This window comes from Rhinatrema bivittatum, chromosome 14, assembly GCF_901001135.1.
Source record: "Rhinatrema bivittatum chromosome 14, aRhiBiv1.1, whole genome shotgun sequence".
NCBI lineage: Eukaryota > Metazoa > Chordata > Amphibia > Gymnophiona > Rhinatrematidae > Rhinatrema > Rhinatrema bivittatum.
This window is the reverse complement of record NC_042628.1, coordinates 5,169,514-5,192,895: the sequence shown is the minus strand read 5'-3', so window position 1 is coordinate 5,192,895 and position 23,382 is coordinate 5,169,514. Positions and strand designations below refer to the sequence as shown.

The 23,382-nt window shown below is 43.6% G+C and overlaps 1 long non-coding RNA gene across 1 annotated transcript in view; it reads right to left on the bottom strand.

Annotated features, from left to right (window-relative positions):
* The window catches only part of LOC115076337, a 52,563-nt gene that overhangs the window by 5,546 nt on the left and 23,635 nt on the right, over positions 1 to 23,382 (bottom strand). The window contains exon 2 of the long non-coding RNA XR_003852733.1: positions 11,455 to 11,597. This is a non-coding gene — a long non-coding RNA (uncharacterized LOC115076337). The remainder of the gene's footprint in view (positions 1 to 11,454; positions 11,598 to 23,382) is intronic.

The window sequence follows — 23,382 nt, the reverse complement described above, 5'->3', positions numbered from 1 at the left end:
GGGGGGGGGGGGGTGATGCAATAAAGGGGGCCCAGCCTACCGTACAGGTTTGCACTCGGTCGGGGGTGGACGTGCGTTTTAGACGCGCGAGACTAACCCCCGATGCAATAAGGAGACTAGCACGACCAAAACGCGTGCCCAAACAAAGGCGCAGCCGGCAGCGCCCATCAGATTTAAATTCCATGTAGATGAGGCAATAAGATATTAACACCCCCGATGCAGGACATCGCAGGGCACTCAATGCACACTTTTTAACGCGGCAAATTTAACTCCAGCCCCGGAAGTGGCGTAAAGTCAATCCGCGAGTCGCGGGCTCACGAAAGAAACGTACAGCGTGTGGAGAAGGTGCTCATGCTAAACATATCCTTTAGGTTTGCTAAGACATTTTTTAAACCATTGTAAATCACATTTTTAAACCTGCGCTTATTAAGTTACTTACAAGGAAACACGGTGGGGAAAATTGTTACAAACGCACAATCAGCTTTTGAGCGCAGGAAACACTCCCTGTTCCTGATATTTCATTCTCATCAGGGGCCTCAGTCAGTCCAGCCCTGAGCCCGTCTCCTCCTACCCCCACTGGAGCCACTGAGGAAGCACCTCCAGTGAAAGGATCTGATCCTACGTGGACCGCTACAGACATAGGGGAGTACGCACGCAGCTGGTACAGAAAGCATCTCTACGCCTCTACGCCACAGACATAGGGGAGTACGCACGCAGCTGGTACAGAAAGCATCTCTACGCCTCTACGCCACAGACATAGAGGAGTACGCACGCAGCTGGTACAGAAAGCATCTCTACGCCTCTACGCCACAGACATAGGGGAGTACGCACGCAGCTGGTACAGAAAGCATCTCTACGCCTCTACGCCACAGACATAGAGGAGTACGCACGCAGCTGGTACAGAAAGCATCTCTACGCCTCTACGCCACGAGATGTAGGCATTCATGTAACTTAGCCCGAAAGTGCTACTTTAGCCGATGATGGAGAGCTGTTACCAAGATGGAGAAATCGCTGTCCCAATCAATTTCTCAGTTTGGTAATATTTCTAAGGAGACCAGGAAAACAACACTTGAAGGTCATGGAAAGCCGCTTAACACAATTAGAATCCACCCAGCCAGCCTGAAACTCTCAGGTTGTAGCGGCTCAGTCATGTGGAGCTTCCCTTGTTAAAAGCACCTTACTTACATATAAACATCCTGAAGGGCCGGAAAAATACTCGCCTCCTCTCTCCTGCACACATTCAAGGCCGCGTCTCTAAAGCTGCACCGTGGGGGCGCTGCCATTCAGAGTGGGCTGACAGGGTTCAGGTTTTGCTGCTGGGCCGCGTCACTGACGTTGGCTGCGAGGGGAGGGGGCCGCATCACTCGCGGGATGCCCTGCAGGAGGGGTGGGTCACTTCATTGAAGATGCGCCGCAGGGGTGGCGACATTTAAACCGTGCCCTTGGGGATTACTTTCTTCTGCCCCTGGGGTTGGGAACCCCACGGGTGCCTCAGAGAAGATTTGCTGCTAGCCCGAGGATTCTTCTGCCCGGGAGGGGGGGGGGACGGGGACAGATCCCTGTAGGCAGTTTGTTGAAATTGTGCTGCTGGTGGTGGTCTGAAGGCAGGGTGAGGCGGCCATGGCAGAAATATTTTGGGACCACTTTTTGCCGCCTCCAAAGTTTGCCGCCTGAGGCCACTGCCTCACCCTGCCTCATGATAGAACCGCCCCTAACTACATCCAAAAACCTCCTTTTTGAATAAGACCATATATCTTTTTCCTCTAAGAACTTGTCCAATGTACTTTTGAATTAATTTCGTGTTGTGGCCATAACTGCCTCTGCTGCAAAAATGTCCCACAATTTTTCCATTCTTTGATTACTGCGGATCAGGGTTAATACCAAAAGGGTATCCAGTCTTTTAGGCAGGAAGAAAGCCAACTTACGTTCTTTCTAAGTTTCACTTTTGTTCATTTTACCCCTATTTTCTTTTTTTCTAATCCCCCTACCACTAGAGCAATACCTAGAAAGTAAACCTTCTCTCAGGCCATCTCTGGCAGTCGTAGCGTCGTCTGCGGAAGTCAATCTCCCTCTGGGTCCCTGCGATACCCTTGTCTAATAAAATGACAAATCTCTTCATGAAAGCCTTGGATAAGAGTTCATTTAATTTCACTTCTGGATCCCTGGGTGCTTCCTAAAATAGCCATGTTGCACACAATTTTAGGGTCTTGAATACTGTAGCACCTCAATAAAACCTCTGCGCGGAGCCAAATTAAAAGTCACTTTACCAACCCGAACTAATTGGCTTCTTGACAGCCGCTTGCAGTGACTCCGTGCTGCATGCATGACTAAGATATCCTCATTACTCTGACACATTTATGAGACAGTATTTAGAAACTGTTTAATCGACTTTGATGAAATCTGTTCAGAGGTTGCTGCTAAAGGATCCATGCAGGGAGCTGTCTTAGCTGACAGTCGGCCAGGGAAACTGAAGAAGGGTGGTAAGGTCTTAACATAGAAATACCAAAACAAGGGGACACGCCACGAAATTAACAACCAGCAGATTTAAAACAAATCGTAGAAAGTATTTTTCACTCAGTCCAGAACCAGGCTGTGGAATTTTACCAGACATTGTGGTCAAGGTGACTAGCGTGGGGTGTGTGTGTGTCTGTGTGTGTGTGTCTGTCTGTCTGTGTGTGTCTGTGTGTGTGTGTGTGTCTGTCTGTGTGTGTGTGAATGTGTGTGTGTGTGTGTGTCTGTGTGTGTGTGTCTGTGTGTGTGTGTATGTGAGTGTGTGTGTGTGTCTGTGTGTGTGTGTGTGTCTGTGTCTGTGTGTGTGTCTCTGTGTGTCTGTGTGTGTGTGTGTGTGTGTGTGTGTTAAATGGGTTTGGATGAGTTCCTGGGGAAAATCCATAAACAATTATTAGCCAGGTAGACCTGAGAAACACACCATTTATCACAGGGTGTGAACAACAAAAACTGGCTCTATGTTTATTGGGATTTGATAGATGCCTATATAAAGATCTACTCTTTGGGACCTGCTGGTTAACTTGTGACCCAGAGGGGATGCTGAGCTCGATAGACCTTGGTCTGACCCAGCATGGCATAATTTATGTTCTTTTGATATTGATGGATTTTCATTTGTAATCAGGCTGGGTAGTCATGAATCTCCCAAAACAGATGACCTGTGCATTCTAGGCCTGACTATAAACATGGAGATATCATCGATGCAAATAACTACAGAGGGCTCCGCATCAATAATAATATTTGCAAACTGTTCTGTAATGTCCTCAACAAATGAACACTAAAATTCCTAACAGCAAAAGTCTACACAGAAGCCAGATTGGGTTCCTTCCAAAACAAAGAACCGCTGATCACATCTTTACCCTACAAACAAAGAACTCCTCCTCAAGGAGAACATTTGCACAGCCCGGCCTTGCCTCTGCTACTAAGTATGTCCCCGATTCTAGTTATTGGGGGGTTTGCATTTTTTGGGGTCCCCCCCTGCCTTTTGTCATCCCCTTTTTGGGATGTATTTCAGGGGTATAAATCCGCCCCTGAGCATGGTCAAAGGGTCTTTCTGCTGAACTGATCTGGAGGTTTTTGAGAGCTGTGAGCTCTTGAATAACATTTTGAGCAAAAGGATTAATCCATTCTACCTTTCTTTGGATGCTGGTTGTTGAGGAGACTTGCCCTACCCTCTAGGGGAAGGGATTTTGGAATGGGACACTGGGTCAGTTAAAGAAAGGTGAAGGAATAAAGGTTGCATCATAGACAAAGAAACACAGCTTTTGTTGTCATGGATTTTCATTTTGCTCTCTTATCCTGGATCATTCTTTTGAAGTTAAACATTTTTTCAGTTGGACTCCATGTTTCATTTTCTGGTGCCTTTGACCTTTGAAAAGACCAACCTGGTAAGTGTATACTGACCAGCGTGAGAGTTAATGCCTAGGACACCACAGGGGCCCGGGAGGTTGAACCCTGGCATTCCTAGAGGCTTATGTGAGATATGTTTGAGAGAAGAAGAGGTCCCAGGACAGCAATGGAGCCCTCTTTATGCAATGTACACCACGAAGGAGGGGTTATAGTTACGAAAGTCTTTGACTCTGTTGGGCACTCTGGAATTGGGGAAAAACGTATGATGTAATTAAATCCATGTATTCATCGATCATCTGCAAGGTTTCAGACAGGAGCGAGGAGTGGGACAGGGATGTAACCCTGAGCCCCATCCTCTTTAATATTTACATCAATGACCTCCCTACTGTACTGGAGAGCTCCTCAGTCCCAGGGCTAAAACTCAATGACTCAGAAGAAGATCTGCAAAAGAACCTAAACCTGCTAGACACTTACTCCAAATCATGGGCCCTACAAGTACATTTGGAAAAAACCCAGAAATGATTTTCCAGAAAAGGCCAAAACATCTTCAATGTAAATTCAAATTCTACCTAATTACATTAAACGTTGAGCATACTCTAGACCAGTAGTTCCCAAGCCTGTCCTGGAGGACACCCAGCCAGTCGGGTTTTCAGGATATCCACATTGAATATGCATGAGATAAATTTGCATGCACTACCTCCATAGCTTGCAAATTTTATCTCATTAATTCATTGTGGGTATCCTGAAAACCTGATTGGTTGGGAGTTTCCCAGGGCAAATTTGGGAACCTCTTCTCAAGACTCTACATACCTTGACTTGAGACTAAGTGCATCTGAGAGCTTTAAATTGGCTATGAAGACCCTACAAGAAAAAGCTCTTAAGAGCCCTCTAGGCCACAAACAAACCTCTAGACAAATACAACCCCCCCCCCCCCCCCCAGGAAAACTGTTATTAAAATTATTTGCTAGCATCATTCAACCAATCCTCTCACATGAGAGTAAGACCTGGGTTCTATCAATAACCCAAAACTATACAGAGTGCGACGGAAGCCCAGTAGAAATCCTATATCTCCGGTTCTGCAGCAGACAGGCTGGGTCCACAAAACATCCCCAAATAACAGGTGCAGAAAAGAATATTCAAATCCTGGAGCCATCTCAATAACAGTCAAGGTTGTAGGTGTAGCAAAGATAAGGTAATGTCCGCCAAAGGGGAGAAGAGCCAAAAGTTGTATTCATATTCAAAGCTTAGCGTTTACTTCAGCAAAGGTTGCCAGATGGTAAGAAAGAAGATTCCCAGCCCCGACAAGAGCCGCTGACTCAAGGGGGCAACTATCTGATAAGACAAATAAGTTAGACGTGCACGAAATTTAGAGCTAATCATCAAAACTGACCTTTCCTTAATGAAACATGTTAAAATCCTGCTACAAACGTCATATTGGAAGCTTAGGCTGTCAGTAGTATCGGATTTTAGAACAGTTTCACATGCACTGATCATCCCCTCTCCTGATTACTGTAACTGTGTACACAATCAAGGCAATTCAGTCAATCCAGAATTCAGCGGCCCGAATCCTCACAGGGACCTCAGGATTTGAGCATATCACACCTTATTCTTAATGTTCTTCATTGCTTAACCCACTGACTATAGAATTCAGCACAAGGTGTTAGGATTCACAGAGCCTTCAGTCACGAATCTCCACATTGGATCAATTCTTCTTTGAAAATTTATATTCCAACCACAGGTCTCAGATCGCAGGGTAGATGTCTTCTTGATGTTCCTACTTTTAAATCCATTCATTTAGTTGACTCGAGGGAGAGATTAATGTCAGTAGCAGGTCCCATACTTTGGAACAGCCTACCTGTTGACCTAGGTAAACAGCCATGTACCAAAACTTTTAAAAACCATTTAAAAATATATTTCTTTCAGTTGGCATTTTCCTAAACTACATGGATAGCAGAGGTACTCACAGAACTGGAGACTTGGTTAAGCTCAACTGTGAATGTTGCTTTTGTAAACTATTGTGATTTTCTTTTGGAACGACGGTATATAAATAAATAAATAATTTTAATGAGTCTGTGTGGATCATTATGTCCGGGGTCAGGAGGGGGGGTCATGTGCAGAACTGGCTGTACTCTACATGCACAGTGGGGTTTTAAATGTCTTGCTCTCTGGAATATCAGGTAGAGAAAACTCAAAGGCAATCAGACAAAGGTCAAACTCTCATCTTCTTTCACCCCAACCAACCATGTCATAGTGTTGGAGCAAGATCTACGATGGTGGTTCATGAGCATTCCTGCTTTAGCAGGACAACAAGGACCAGAGGAAGAAGGACCGCAATGGAATAGGCGTGAGGCATCCAAGCCTAGGTCATTATCTCCTGCTGCCCTGGCATAGAGTTTGCTAATTAAATAAGATCTTCCTTTGCAATTTAACAACCAAAGAGAAAAGCTGATTATAGCAAAGGCAACTTGAATGGTTGTGTCTGAAAAGCATAATTCACATTTCACCTGATTAGATCCAAAGCTTTAATTTAGTCAAGGACTCCTGCTGACCTCATTAAGTGTAATTGGAAAGCTCATGAAGTTTATGAAAGTCCAATTCCTGAGATTAAATTATAGCCTTTATATTCAATTGGGTATCATTAATTGTAAAAGCTTACGATCCATCACAAACACTGTTTCACTGGGAAGGTGAAGAAAGGATAGCACGAAGGGAAAATCTATTCCAGGCTGAAACAGCAATCAGGGGGTAATTATCTGGTTAGCTGTCACTTGTACCTGCTTTGCTGACTGTAGAAATGCACTTCTATGTTATTTGCAGCTCTGGAACGCTCCTTCTCAGCTCTTCCCCTCTCCCCCACCCCCACCATTGACTTCTGACCACAGGTCACAAATTGTTGCTCCCATGAATCTTATCTCATAGCATAAGAGCATTAGCCTCAAGATGGCTGAAGATGACTACTGAGCAGCAATCAAATCGACTGTACTACCAAGAGTAATACATTTACGTTAAATGTTACCAATCAAATTCTTGCTAACTTCTTAAATACTGTATATGCAGAAATAAGGGTCAACAAACAAGTGGTAGGTGAGAACTTTTCATCGGATTAATTCAGTACATCTAGAACAGGTCAACGTACAGGCCGGTCAGTCTGACCTCAGTGGTGACTAAACAAATGGATTTGCTCGTAAAACAGAGGAGAGTGCAGCTTCTGGAATTCAATGGATTGCATGGTTTTACCAGAGGCAGCTCTTATCAGACGAATCCGAGCAATTTCTTTAACTGGGTAGCCAGAGAGTTGGATCATGGGAGAGCACTAGATGTAGTGTGCTTGGATTTCAGGAATACCTACAGAACCTGAATGAAATCAGCTTTCAAGTGGCTGAAAGGTGGAAGCTAAATAAAAATACATTTAAAAATAAGGCCTTTGACATGGTTTCATATAGGCAACTTATAAATAAAGTGAGCGCTCTTGGTACGGGCCCTGAAGTGACTGACTGGGTTAGAACGTGTTTGTGTGCGAAACGACAAAGAAGAGTGGTGAAAGGTATTTTGGATTGGTTATTTTCAACATTTTCATAAACATTGTCAAAAAGCTATCGGGAAAAGTTTGTCTTCTTGAAGATGATCCCAAAATCTGCATCAGGCTCGTCACCCTGGAAGGTGTAGGAAACATAAGATTTAATGCTACAAAATGCAGAGTCATACATTTTCAATGCAAACCCCTAAGGGCTTGGTACAGTCTAGGGGGTGAAATTCTTCAATGTACAAAAGCAGGATCTGAGGGTGATTGTATCTGATATTCTTAAGGTGGCCACATAGGTGGACTGGGCTAGATAGCCAGATCTGGTACTTTAAGGTGTTCTGGTGGTCTGGCGGCCTATTAACCTCTTCACAACATATTTCTGAAGTATTAAAAATATTTTTAGACAACATGTGATGCGCACATTCAAATCACAGATATGAAAGGCCTGATGGACTGAGCTTTCATTGGGTTTGTTTCACTGTATGCATGGTCTCGTAGCTGCAGCTTCGCCAGTTATAACAAGCATACAGCAGATTCAGAGATGCCATCTCCTGAGCACATAAGAAAGCAGGTGTCTGTGAGGAGTGTCTCTTATGGTATAAGGAAGACATTCATGAGTTTTGGCTGAGAGTACTGTGAGGGGGAGGCAGGTGGATCTAGCTGCCCACACTGCATCTTTCAGTAAATCATCAGGATCAGAGGACGAGAACTGGAATTTTATTATCCCATTTACCTGACATTTTGAGTTTTTCTTTTAAAGGGTCACAAGAGATTTGAATTTCATTTCCAGTAGCTTCCCCAATTCATAGCTGCTTCTACCACCAACACAGGCTGGAAAATAATAACAGAGCTTGACATTTTATTCACTTTGCTTGGTCTAACCACAATCAAATTATACAATTCTAGTGACAGCGCAAATGTCTGTGTTCCCATGGTACCACCTGCACCTCAGCTTGCTAAACTATTCCCCGATTCTGGTGATAATGAAGGATAAGGATGCAGCACAGAGGCGCCAAAACCTTTACGAGGGCTGCAGAAACCGCAGATCGATTCTCTATAAAAGAGAAGAAACTGCTTCTATATGGATTAAATCGCTAACCAGGATGAACTTTTCCAACTTGTGATTCAGTAACAAAAATATTTCAGAGATAAATGAAGTTCCAGATGAGAGGTTTTGTCACTATTCACCTCTGATCTGGCTGTAAAATTTAAAAAATAAAATTAACTAAATAACCTGTCTCCTGTGCATGCGCTCCATGGCTGTGTCCCTTGCACGTTGAATGTCTCTGCGCTGGGTAATGAGGACTGTGCAGTGCAGCAAGGCTGGCTGATGGGATTTCTCATGCCAAATGTCATTGACGCAAAGGCTCTAACTGGGAAGGATTTTTCCTAGGGAGAATAAAGCCGGCTTCCTCTGACACCAGCAGCTTGCCCTTAACATTAAAGACGTCACTGATGCCCCTCCTGTCCTGCCGCTGCGATGGCCATCAAGGGATCACGTTGCAATGCATCAAGCCTTGAGCATCTTCCGCTGCTTTTCCAAGAGTTGGGCGTCTACGCGATGTAGACGCCCAACTCTTGGAAAAGCTGAACTGTTTTATACTTTCATTTTCTTACTTTTCTTTTTCGTTTCGTTTGTGGTTTGTTTAAGAACATAAGAACATAAGAAAATGCCATACTGGGTCAGACCAAGGGTCCATCAAGCCCAGCATCCTGTTTCCAACAGAGGCCAAACCAGGCCATAAGAACCTGGCAAGTACCCAAAAACTAAGTCTATTCCATGTAACCATTGCTAATGGCAGTGGCTATTCTCTAAGTGAACTTAATAGCAAGTAATGGACTTCTCCTCCAAGAACTTATCCAATCCTTTTTTAAACACAGCTATACTAACTGCACTAACCACATCCTCTGGCAACAAATTCCAGAGTTTAATTGTGCGTTGAGTAAAAAAGAACTTTCTCCGATTAGTTTTAAATGTGCCCCATGCTAACTTCATGGAGTGCCCCCTAGTCCTTCTACTATCCAAAAGAGTAAATTACCACAAATAAAACATGTTGGGGGTGCTCCTGCCCGCCTCGTCCCCTCTGTGGTCACCGCCGCTGCCACTGAATCCCCCCACGGCAGCCTCCCAGGCTCCCCAGACCCTGTAAGGGCAGGAGCAGGTCCCTGTCTCTCCTGCCTTCCTGCACCTCCGTGTAGGCCCTTGCACAGCGGCCCCTGGCAGGGAGATACAGCTCTACCTCTCTGTACAACGCAACGGTGTGGGCCGCACCCGAGACACCTTGGCGCCTCTCTCCGTGCAGCCGCTCCCATCTTTAACTCTTCGATTGGTTGGGCAGGGCCGCTCCAGCCCTTTGCATCCTAAGGGCCCCACAGAAAGGGGCAAGGTGGGGGCCATGGACGAGGTACCCAGCCCCGGCCCTGACCCATGTTTCCATTGGAGGGGGAGGGAGAGGCCCAGGGAGACCCAGCTAGGTAGGCCCAGGCCCCTGGCTTGATTTTTAGAAGGCTGGGGGAGGGGGCAGGGGTCAGTCAGAGGGGCCCAGAGTTGCCCCAGCAGGACTCAGCTCAGCCCAGCTGCCTAGGCCCAGACCCTGAGCCTTTCTTGGGGGGCAGGCGTGGGGTTGGAGGGTCTGTTTTTGTGGGTTTTTTTAAGGAAACAAACATAGCTAAAAATGTTCAGGTATTTTCAGAACAAACTGAAAATAGCCTCATGTGTCGCGCTTTACCCATTCGGGTAACACTAATGTACATCCTGCAAAAGAAAGCAGATCCCTATGTAATGTCAAGGTTTCAGAGATGTAGAATGAAAACACCAGCAACATATGAAACAATAATACTGGAGCAACATATGAAACCAGCAACATATGAAACAATAATACTGGAGCAGCATATGAAACCAACAGCATATGAAATAATAATACTGGAGCAGCATATGAAACCAGCAGCATATGAAACAATAATACTGGAGCAACATATGAAACCAGCAGCATATGAAATAATAATACTGGAGCAACATATGAAACCAGCAGCATATGAAATAATAATACTGGAGCAACATATGAAACCAGCAACATATGAAACAATAATACTGGAGCAGCATATGAAACCAGCAGCATATGAAATAATAATACTGGAGCAACATATGAAACCAGCAACATATGAAATAATAATACTGGAGCAGCATATGAAACCAGCAGCATATGAAATAATAATACTGGAGCAACATATGAAACCAGCAGCATATGAAATAATAATACTGGAGCAACATATGAAACCAGCAGCATATGAAATAATAATACTGGAGCAACATATGAAACCAGCAGCATATGAAATAATAATACTGGAGCAGCATATGAAACCAGCAACATATGAAATAATAATACTGGAGCAACATATGAAACCAGCAGCATATGAAATAATAATACTGGAGCAGCATATGAAACCAGCAACATATGAAATAATAATACTGGAGCAGCATATGAAACCAGCAGCATATGAAATAATAATACTGGAGCAGCTACATCCAACACAATTCACAATGAAATGTTGATGATGAATAACAGATTAAGCCAATTCTTTGCCCACTATTTTTTTTATTTATCCTTTTGAAGATCAGAGGTTTACAGTTATAAAACTTAAAATATTATAATGTAGTTTCGATGATGTACATCATTCAAATAAATATTCATGTATATTCATTGAGACATGATGTCAGCTTAACTTTCACCCTATGCCAACACAAAACCATAAGGCTAGGTCTACAGGCATCTAAAGAACAGTGTTTACTGTTCTATCACTGTAAATTGTAAAAGCTGTTTTTAACCAAGCTTATTACCCTAATGCCTACACAATTAATGGAAATATATTTTCAATTTTTTATCCCATCTAAAACCACAAATTATTTTGGAGTAGGTAGAGGGTTTCATACATGCGTGTAGGCGTCCCTGCACTGTTAATGCAATATAATCATTAACCTCCTACCACCTCCGTGAGAAATTTTATGCTCTATTTTTTTGAAAATTTAAAGTCCTGAAACTTTCACGACATCCATGGTATTATTGGCTGGATGTTACCTTCTTTGATGTTTGAACTTGTAACTTGATGATTTTCCAAGCGAATACATTCCAACCTCCTGTGTGCTGTCTGACTTGAACTCGAACCTCAATCCCGACACCCTCGTGTTTCAGACTTCGCGTCTTTCTTCAGGGGAGTCTCTCTGTAGAGTGAAGCTCCAACAGTCAGGATTATTACCTTGCTGTATTTTTATTCAAGCTGCCAATATTGAAAATAATTTCTCCTCTCCATACCATCCAACATGACGCCGCGGTGACATCCACGGCTTATAAGCTTATAAAGCTTATAAAAATATCTGTGGTGAATCCCTAAAATACAAATATATTAATAACAGAATGGTGCACAAACAGCCTTGATTTGTAACTCAACCCACCCCATGCTCACTAAAGGAGGGATAAGTTCAGATAATTACAATAATCAAACCCTTGCATAACCCAGACCACCCAGCATCCCTCACTGATTGTACAAAAGCCCCAAACCCCAGATTGCCTGATCATCCCTAAAGGAGATTCCAAACTGGTAATCCCTTTAGATTTGCCCCTTTGAGAGCAACCGCCTCCTCGACGGGGAAGGACTAAGAATGAGAAGGGAGTATGGCCACACCGGACCTGCTTTAACCTGGGAGAGTCAAATGTTTGAAGAATAATCCACCGAGTTATTTGTCAAACCTTTTACAACACTATGTTTCCAAACAAAAATTAAGATCTTTAAATGTAAATCTGTTAGCAATTCCAATAATTAAGATGTTACGTTTAAATGAAATGTGCCAAAGATCTTTTTCTGTCTTCGGCTCCATGTTGTGGAATGCCCTGCTATTAGAATTGCATTTGATTGATGATTTAAAGCAGTTTAGAAAGCTGTTGAAGGTTGATCTTTTTAGACAGGCTTTTGAAACACAATGATATGATATTTTTTGATATGTAATTTTGATTTATTATGCAATGTTGTATTTGTGTGTTTATTGTATTGTGAATTTTTATTTTTTATGTTTTAATATATTGTTTTATGTCAAGTTTGTGATCCGTTTAGCACATATTTTGATATAAATGGAATATAAAAGCCTTTAAATAAATAAATAGATAAATAAATCTCCATCCCTTTTAAACTGGAGCCCATTCAATAGGGATGCTAAAGGATCAGCCTCTGTGGCTTCTGAAGCTCAGTGACTAGGATTCATTTCAGTCTGTTTTCTCTTCTCTCTGCCTTCAGAATTGCCCTGCTCTGCCCTCTTCGGTGTTTCTTGGTTTCATCTCTCATCACAATACCTCCTCTGTTAACTCAACCATAGGTACTTTTGTGTTCTCTCTGTGTTGCCTTACAAGCATTGCATTATATCTATTCCATCATAAGCATAGGGCATTTGAGGACACTACATATAATCTCCTCGTGATAAATAGCTGTTTTTCTAAAAGACCAGCGACAAAATAGGCCAGCAATAGCTACAATTACAGCCCCTGATATGTGGTTGCAGGTATCTGTTCCTCCGCAGAGAGATGCAACTGCCAGTGACAATGGAAACTGCAAACTCTGCATTTTGGGACTCAAAGTCTCCCAATAGGCCATGCAATAAAATGAGGATCATTTACCCAGAGCGGGTCAGCAATAACATTGGACTGAATCTTCCACCAGAGATCCAGGCTGTCCAAGGCGCTTGTGCTTCTAGCAAGCATTTGGGTTTGTCAGGCTGACTCAGTGATGAACAGTGAGCTTGAAGGCACTGCCTGCACCTGTCCTGCCTTCATTTCTCAACTTCTGTTCCAATGGTTCCTTTCTTCTAAAAATCTCGTCATTATTCCTATAAGTCCTTAGATTATGCATGGCTGAGAAATCCGATGGCTACCAACAAAGGCTTTGCATGCTCTGTGTGGCAGACCTACAGCAAGGAGACAACTAGAAGTAAGAATCATAGGATGACCCACGGTGCATACACGGAGGCGGCAGCTCAGACAGTTGTAATATCCTGTCAGGTTGACTCTACGGTCAAGGCTAAGACTTTTCATTCACCACTGATATATTTACTCTTACCTCAAAGCCCTGTAGAATTTGTAGTCTGGATTTTCTGTTGAAGCAATAAAAATAAGACTGCAAAAGGCGAGAATGCTTTAAGTCGACAGTTCAAAAGCCAGAGCTGGAATAAAATATCTTGGGGTTACTCTTCATGGAGTCATCTGGTGAACCAGGTTGCAAGAAAAGTCCTGTGTTGTAATGTTTGAACATTCCTGGTAAATGCTAATTGAATGCACTTCTTTTAGATGACTAAAACTGTAGTAAATCAGTGCAAGCAGTAAAATGCCAGCCGCCTTATCTTGGGTTCTTCTTTCTGCTTTCAAGGAGACATGAAGGTGACTCTCTTGCTTTCCTTTCAGACTGAGTCTGTTTTATTACAACATCAATATAAGGCTCAAAAGGAGCCACTCCTAACAGGGCTTAACTCACCCCAAATCATTTTGGCCTCTAAAAGATGTATAGTGGGGGGAAAAAACCCAGCAGATATTTAGGAGATATACAGCAATAAAACGAAACATAGAGAAGAGGATTTCCCAAGAGTTGTGTGGGGTTGTGTGCATTAAATCAGCATAGATTTCAGGAAGTTAGCATGCACGCGCGCATATGCTAGTTTATTAACCTCTAGAGAAGGCGTAGGCTTGCAGGGTCACGCCTGAATGTTAACAGGGAAGAACGCGGCAGTTCAGCAGTGTTCTGGGGCTGGGTTCAGAAGTGATGTTCAGCTATCCGTAAGTGAACTTGTCCATACATCTGGTGTCTGGCTTGCTGTAATTTTTGGGTGCGTGTTCAGAGAGAAGTGCAGGAGGCTGTAGTTGAATTGGTGAAGGTCTGGGGAAGTGTCAGTGAAATGGTGATCCTGAGTACACACACGGGTATTTTCAGAAGCAGAGTATGCACGTGCTTTATAAAATACCTGCCTCCGCATTTAATCCTGGGTAATTACATGCGAATTGTTACGATTATTATGTGCATGAAATACACGTGTATTTTTATAACATGGGTAGAGAAAGCAGGCGTGTTCCTGCCTTACAGATATGCATGTGTACTGAAACACATGCATAAACGTTTGGGACCTAAATTTGTATTTTATAAATGGTGCAGCTCCCACCACACAGTTTATAAAATACTAGCAGACATATCCAAGTGCCCACCTGAATGCGAAAACGCTGTACTGTGGTCCAACCTAAAAACGTGACTGTGTAATTCTATAACATTAGTACGCGCGTGCACAGATAGAATACATCCCCTATCCACCGTCTGGGGCAATTCTCACACAGCTGCTCAGTGGCAAAGGACGTTTGTGGCCACATAGCATTGTGTGCTTTTATGAATTCTCATGCATTCGTTTTTAACTGAAATGAAAAAATGTGTTGTTTCATTTAAAAATGAAGCCCCCACTCTCACCCCTGGGAAATTCATTTTTTCCTTGACTTTCATTTGAGAAAGATACAAAATCTCCTTCACTGTCAGGCTTCCCACGTCCTCGCCCCCGGACTGGGCGTAACTCTTCTCCAGAGGTTTTCCACGTAGAAAGAGGCAGGAGCCATCCACCCTCATTCCTGTCTGAAATGGGTCTTCATGGCCGTACAGCGTACAGTGAATGCTCCTGCCCCTTCCACATTGCAGAGACCCCCGGGAGAGGTAACTGTGGCCCTGGGGTAGGACCATTGCTCTGTATTTTCTTTTGGGGATTTTTTTAAAATTAAATTTTTGTCTCAGCAAATAAAACAAAATAATCCAAACACGTAAATGAACCAAAGCCTGAATAGTCCCCCCCCCCCCCCTTCCCAAAGCAGCCCCCTGCCCCTGTCCTGCGACCTTCTGGGATTTCCGCTCAGGGGGGAAGAAAGCTCTTTCAAGGCCCTTGGAGCTTTGTTCTCACAGGAGCTCAAAGCACAGAACATCACGCACTGGTCTTACTGGTCTTACTGGCTCAGGTGACAAACAAAGTCCAAAAGAAGGGATGCAGCAAGGCTTAGTGCAGCGAGCAGCGTCAGAAAGTCCAAAAGAGCACAAAAATGAAATCTCACTGCTCCCCCTTTACAGGCCAGGACCATGGCAGGAACCCTCGCCAGGCTCCGCTATGAAGGCAGCTGATTGATTTTCCTTCCTAACTCTCTGGAGCTTCTGGCTGACTGCTCTGCAGCCAGGAACGCCTTAGACCCCCTTCCTCAGGTGGGCAGTTTTCTTTTTCCAAAACTCCCACTGGGGACAAAATCCCTTCTGGGGAATTTCCAACACATCAGGTTTTTCTTACGGCTCTCCCTGAGGACCCCTGACCCTGGTCCCCAGGCCCCTTCACTGGAACCCTTTCAGACCCTCCTCGGTTGTCCGAAGGTCCCTTTCCAGGTACTCTCTCTGTTAAAAGAAAGACCCCCACTACTACCGCTCCATGGGGAGAGACATTGTAGACCGGCTTCTCTCTGGGACGCGCCCTGCGTGACACGTCAAAGCTAGGGCACCTCCCACTGGGGAGCACTCCCACAATCACCTGCCGCACTATCAGGGGTCAGGTCTGTTGAGACCACTGTGGCTATTAGTAAGGGGCAAATTTGGGGGTCTCTTTACCCAAAAAATGTATAAAAAAGATTTTTTTGGGGTGCACATCCCTAGAAGCTGCCTAGGTAATTTAAGTCTGCAAGAGGAGTAGGACTGCCAACTGGTTCCAGATTTTCAGGACAGGTTGCTTTTATCCTTTTGCATGCAGGCCATTGCAGTTCTGGTTCCCCCCCTTGCATTCCCTAAGAAAAGCAAGGCTACAGGTCCATGCATAAAGTGGGATGAAAACCAGAACTGGATCAGCCCCAGAGAGGAGTGAAATTGGGCACCTAAGTTTAGCTGCTCGGTGGTAACGCAATTTTCATACAAGGGACGGGAGTTAGTCAGCTACCTTTGTAGTCAGCCAGCTAGATCCATTGAAAATCCCCTCTCCAACTTCCTTATATGACCTCAACATTTACTATAAAGTAGAATTAAAAGGGCCTTTCAGGACACGTCCCTTGGGAGGTGAGATGTGGCCTCCTACTCACTTGGCCTCTCAAAGATAGATTTCTGGTTACATTCCTGTCCATTTTTACGGATATCTGTTGGTTAGACTCCATCTGGAACAGCTACTTTTGAGATGGAAAATTCCCTGCAGCTGCTATCCAGGGTTGCCTTGAGATGCAGCAAGTGCCATCATTGTGTGCTCTGTGTGCAGAGGTATCCGTGAGCTGTGTACAATCCACTGGAGCACCCAATATGTCCCTGCTATGCAGAAGAGAGAAGAGGTATCAATAAGGTTGATCTATGTTCAAAAGATTTACTCATCTAAAACCAAGCTTTGCACCGATTCAAAATTTCCCTCTTTCCCCAGCTAAATTTGTTCAGGTTAAATTGCTTTCTGCGCCAATTTAGCCAGGTAAGACAGGGGTGGAGTGGGACATTTCCAGGGCGGGAAGGCTGCCTGCACAGATACCTGTGCTACAAAGTTTGTGCAGGATCTTCAGCAGCACTTTTAGTTGAATAAGTGGCTGCTGAATATGCAGAAAAAGAAAGCCAGGTGTATTTCTGCAGTTACCATCGCCACAAAGCGAGCTTTTCAATATTGACCTCTACGTGGAGCCGCTGGTGCTCCCCATTCCATGCTGCTAATCCCCTCTACTTTATTCACTAGCTTGGTGCATATTGTGGAGATAGGGCACCGGTGCCTGCTGTCCTAGGAATGACTGCAGGGTAATAAGATGCAGGCATGCGTTGGAGAAGGGATTGATGGGACTATTAGCCATGCGTCAGCTTCCCCTAATGGCTGGGTAGCATTTTCTTTAACTTTCTTTCTCTTATGATCATGCTTTCATCAATCAAGAAAGATTCCCTTCTCCCCTTACCCCATCCTTCCCATGCCCCCCATAGCTTTGTTTTTGGCATGCATGGAATAAGAAAAAGAAAAGTTGAGCTCTGTGCTCACTAATTTCGCACATTAAGATTGACATTATTAATAAGGCAGCCTTATTAACTGATTTCCCTGCTGTTTTTTGTCTGGCAGTAATTAGTACAAACACGCCAATGTTCTAGACAGACGTAGCAGGAGCTGCGTGAATTCACCAGTAACTCTCAGCAAGTTCGCTTGATGTGTGGGGCTCTATTGAAATGGCTTATGAGGTTTCTCGCCTTCAGAGTACGTCTGCCCGTACATGCAAGGAACACTGATCCAGTGTTAATTGAATGCTGCAAGAGGCATTACCGGCTGTCTTAGGTCAACTAACATAGAAAGCCCCTACAACCTGGCCAATATTCCATACCTGGATCTCAGAAGAATTGCACCAGACCACAGACCTAAGGCATTTACTCTAACAATCAACCCAGATCCTACAATATTATGGCAGACAGGTTCAATTAAGAACATAAGAACTTGCCATACTGGGTCAGACCAAGGGTCCATCAAGCCCAGCATCCTGTTTCCAACAGTGGCCAATCCAGGCCACAAGAACCTGGCAAGTACCCAAAAACTAAGTAGATCCCATGCCACTGATGCAATTAATAGCAGTGGCTATTCCCTAAGTAAATTTGATTAATAGCCTTTAATGGACTTCTCCTCCAAGAACTTATCCAAACCTTTTTTGAACCCAGCTACACTAACTGCACTAACCACATCCTCTGGCAACAAATTCCAGAGCTTTATTGTGCGTTGAGTGAAAAAGAATTTTCTCCGATTAGTCTTAATCAAGAGATGCTTGCATTTATTATTTTTTAGGCCATTACGTTTTAGATAGACTACTGCAATGGCCTATATTTGGGTTTGCAAAAAAAAAAAAAAAACCAAACAAACTAAGTAATATATAAATTTGTGACAGGGGTTTGTGTTGGTCCAGTATGTGGCTTTTTGATTTATTCTACTTTCATTGTGCTGCTGAATTATTTTTATTATTGATTGGATTTGTTTATGCTTTTATATTTCTTTATTCTGCATGATGTCCATACTTTCTTTTATGCTGTGGTTGTATTTTGTATTTATTGTTTTATGTTATTTACTGTAAATCACTATAAGGTAATGTTGGACTAGTGAGGAAGAAGTTGAAATAAATAAATCATGGAACTTCTCATCTCCAGAAGCTCCACTGCAAGTAGCAGAGACTCTCCTAGCAGGCTCAGAAGAGCCAAGCAGTAATGCTATGTCCCCACCTTACCAAGACAGTTCCAGGTTTGGTCTCTTTACTCTACCTGGCAGAAAATTAAATTATGCTGTAGGTAGCAGCGAGAGAGAGACACCCTGCATGGGGATACTATTGAGGACTCAGCATTTTATTGTATCGATTTATCTAGGGCCTGGGAGTTTCTTCCCACCCCTATGGGGGCTAGGATGCAGCAAGACGAGGATTCATTCTGAGCTAAGCAGAGATTGTTCCCCCTAGCTCAGTCATTGAAGTGATCAACCTTAGCTGAGGGCATTGCACCAGTGGGCTCCTTCTGGCCACTAAAGACTCACCTCTGCATGATGACTGGGACTCCTCACCTAGCCTGGGAAGCAGAATCTCCTAATGGAGGCGCAGAACACGGCCCCTGTGCCATCCTCAGAGAAAGCCCCCCAGGGGCTCCTGATGTGCTCTGGCGGCTCGTGAGAACTGGCAAAATGTGCTCAAAGAATTCATGGTAGAAAACTCACAGTTCAGGTGCTTCAAGAAGCGAAGATTGCAAACGTGTATTTGTTTATTTATTCTAAAAGATTTATATTCCACACTCTTCAGTGCTGGACGAGGATTACTCTAAAAACTCAGCCTTCCTTCACAACTTTCCGGGGAGGGGGGGTTCCTGCATTTATAGCCCTCTCCCATCTTGCCCAGTCATAACTGTGATGGTCCTTGGTCAGGGGCTGCAGGCCATGGCTCCCTCTGAAGCTCAATCACTGGGCAATGACCTCTGATCCCTGCGCTGTCCTGGGGGTTGTGAATGCTGTCCCAGCTTAGGCACTGAAACCACTGCTTCCTTTTTCTAAATTACAGCGCTTCAACATGGAACCCAATAAACATTTTTAATAAATAAATAAACGCAAAATATTTTACCTAGCAAACATGACAGCTACTGATTAGACTTGCAGTCCAACATGGAGCGAGAGAGAGTGTGTGTGTGCGTGTGTGTGCATGTGTGCGTGTGAGTGCATATGTGTGCGTGTCTGTGCATGTGTGCGTGTGAGTGCAAGTGTGTGTGTGCGTGTGAGTGCATATGTGCGTGTGTGTGCATGTGTGTGTGTGTGTGCATGTGTGCGTGTGAGTGCGTATGCGTGCATGTGTGTGTGTGTGTGCATGTGTGTGCATGTGTGCGTGTGAGTGCGTATGCGTGCATGTGTGCGTGTGTGTGCATATGCGTGCGTGTGCGTGTGTGTGCATGTGTGCGTGTGAGTGCATATGTGTGCGTGTGAGTGCGTATGCGTGCATGTGTGCGTGTGTGTGCGTGTGAGTGCGTATGCGTGCATGTGTGCGTGTGTGTGCATGTGTGCATGTGAGTGCGTATGCGTGTGTGCGCGTGGCACTCTTCATTGGCAGGATTCATATCTTAGGGCATAGTATGTAGCTGTGTCCTGATAAGTTGCATGGGGCAGGAGTTTGCCTTTTTAGATTCATGTAATGGATTTCTGATTGGCTGATCCATTAGGGATCAAAAACATCTTTGATTCCCCTGCTTGACTTTCAGTCTGGAGTAGATTTGAAGGGTTTTAGCTTCAAAGAGTCATTGTTTTTATTGCCAATTGGTAATTTGTACTTCATAGCAAGAACAGGTTTAGTGTTTGTAATCAGCGAACATCTGGCATAAAACTGAATACTGTGAACATTGTCTGTGTCTTGATGTGTTTGACTGGGCAGCTGCTGAGAGCACAGCGATGCTAACCATTAGCTTTTCTTTCATTAAATAATTACATTTAAAGCCTTATTGAAGCCCAGAAACTTCCTATTCGCAATGCACCTGATCCTCACTTAAATGCATTTTCCTTATCTCTATCTATGGCTCCTTTTAATGCTTGCAATAAGAGAAGGGGGAGGCACATTAAGCCTACAAATATATTTGGGTGAATCCATAATTGTCTCTCTCTTAAACTATTACCACATTGCCCCAGGAAATACGCAGCTCCCAGGGGTTCTAATGAGACCCACATAGCACATTCCAACTAAGCAAACGTGTGGCTCTGCTTATACTGATCTCCAGCAGAAAGTGTACAACTCCATCCTTTTACTTTGCCTTTGTTTCATAATGTGACATTACATTTTTCCTGTAAATGGTCTTTATGTTGTAAGATTTAAATTTAATAAAGATTAAATTGAAAAAAAAAACCTTCTTTCTTTGGGTTTTATTAACTTTGCAGACCAGGGACTTTGTGGCTAATTGCCAGCCGATATCTTATCCGGCTAACTTGGCCAAGATATTCAGCGGCAACTATCATGAAACCTAAGATCATGAGAGGACTAGGATGGGTTAAGGTAAACCGGTTGTTTACTTTTTCCAGTTAATACAAGGACTGGGGGCATGCCATGAAGTTAGTAAATAGCACATTTAAAACAATTTGAAGAAAACTCTTTTTCACTCAGCACATAATTAAGCTCTGGAATTTGTTGTCAGAGGTCATGGTTAAGGCAGTTAGGTTATCTGGGTTTAAAAGAGTTTTGAACAAGTTCCTGATGGACGCTTGGTCTGACTCAGTATGGCAATTTCGTATTTTTCTATCTTTTCATCACTTGGCTAAATGAGAGAGAGAGAGAGAGAGTGAGCCTGTGTAGAAACCAATATGTAAGTTTATTATTTCTACCAGTGATGAAAGGTAAAAGAGGAACTGAGTTGTAGCTAGGTGGCATTTTGATGAATTTAGGTCGAAGTTTGGTCTGACCAAGTATGGCATTTCCTCTGTTTCTTAATGTTATACTTATTAGCAAGCTTTTCTTCTGGACATTTAAGGCAGGCTTGTCTTACCTCAAAGGTGAAAAATACTTTTATCAGCATTAAAGTTGCAAAGCTTTACACGGGTTAAAGCTATAAAGAATGCATTTATTGTTGGATAAAAAAAAAAGCATTAATGAGAGAATTGAGTGATTACGCTTTGGGAAAAGAGACTATTTATATCTTTTACAGCCCCTTAGGGCTTCCCAAACCTTTTGCAGGTTCAACAGGGCCACAAATCTCAGTTAGGCAAGAGCCATTTTCTATAAACCAAACTAAGATGGAAGGAACAGCAACAACGGCTTTGAATTTTCAACTATGCCTTAAGACATTTCACATAAACGAGGTTTTAAACTTTATTTGACATGGGTCCATGAACTGTTTACTGCAGGTTTTACATGAAACAATAAAATCAACCCTAATTGCATATTGCTTATCGTTAAGCATGCCTAAGACCATGCAGTAACATATTCAAGATGAACTCTTAACTTCTTCATGAGAGGAACAGGTAAATGTGAATCGGTTATTTACTCTTTCAAATAATAGAAGCACTAGGGGGCAATCCATGAAGTTAGCATGTAGCACATTTAAAACAAATCGGAGAAAATTCTTTTTCACTAACACACAATTATGTTCTTATGTTCTTAATTAAGCTCTGGCATTCATTACAGAGGATGTGGTTAAGCCAGTCAGTATAGCTGGGCTTAAAAAAGGTTTGGATAAGTTCATGGAGGAGAAGTCCATTAACTGCTATTAATTACGTTAACTTAGGGAATAGCCACTGCTATTACTGGCATTAGAAGCATGGGATCTACTTAATGTTTGGGTACTTGCCAGGTATTTGTAACCTGGATTGGCCACTGTTAGGAACAGGATGCTGGGCTTGATGTGTCCTTGGTCAGTATGGCAACTTCTTATATTCATATGTTCTTAAAAGGGAATCTTCCAAGCAAAAGCTGAGTTCGGCCCTCATGCATATGCCATGCACTCTTAGCTGTTCCTTTGCTAAAACGTGGAATCCCGCAGGGCCATTGCCATCATCAGAGCCTGCATTCATCAGGAAGCTGCCATCATCCCAGGGCCCATATGGGGTAACACAGTTCTGCTCCTGAATAGCCTATCCCAGAATCTGACCTTATCTGTTCTGGACTGTGCCTTATCTCTTTCTGTATCCTCTCTTCTTTGGACTTTCTGGCTTTGCACCTTTTGCCTCATGGACTTGTCTTGTTTACTAGAGGTACTGGGGTTGATTTTCAATTTTTATTCAGCTAAATTTGGAAGTTAACTGAATATATCTACTCTTCCACTCCCAGCTAAGCTTGCACAGATAAAACTGCAAGGTGCACAAATTTGGCAGGTCAGAAAGGGGGCGGGGCCAGAGGTGTTCCTGGGGCAGGTTTTTCATTTCGCTAGTTTTCGGGAATTACAGTGTTAACTCCCGAAATTTGGTTGCTCAACCCTGGCCACTGGAATGGCAGTCCTAAATTTAGCTGGACAAACCAGATATTCAGCCCGAAAACCAGCCATTTTACTCAGTTAATGATAACCGAGTAATATTATCTGGTTATCTTGCCCACTCAGCAGGCATTTGAAAATTACTGCTGACATGAATAGTTTGGACTCAGCTTTGGGCTTGCCTGGTTTGCTGGAAGTACTGTGGTAGCCAGTTTAGTTCCTGATAACTGCTGACATCCCAGTCATGTACCCCCAAACAGGGTCCCCCCCATTCCCCAGCCACCCGCATCCTGGATGGGGGTCCTGGTGCATCGCGGCAGCTGTAGACCAATCAGATCTAATGAGGGTGCTACCATGCCTGGTCCTGCAGATTTAGGGGAGAATTTTCATACTGAATGCACCTTGGTGCAAAGTTGATGGAGTACTTTCTACTCATGAACTTCACACCAGATTTCAAAGGGAAGGTACACAGCCACATTCCCTTTGAAAATTGCCATCAACCTTTGCACCTGCTTTTAGCGAGGGCAACATTTTGTTGGGAGATAACACCTGTAGATTTTAAA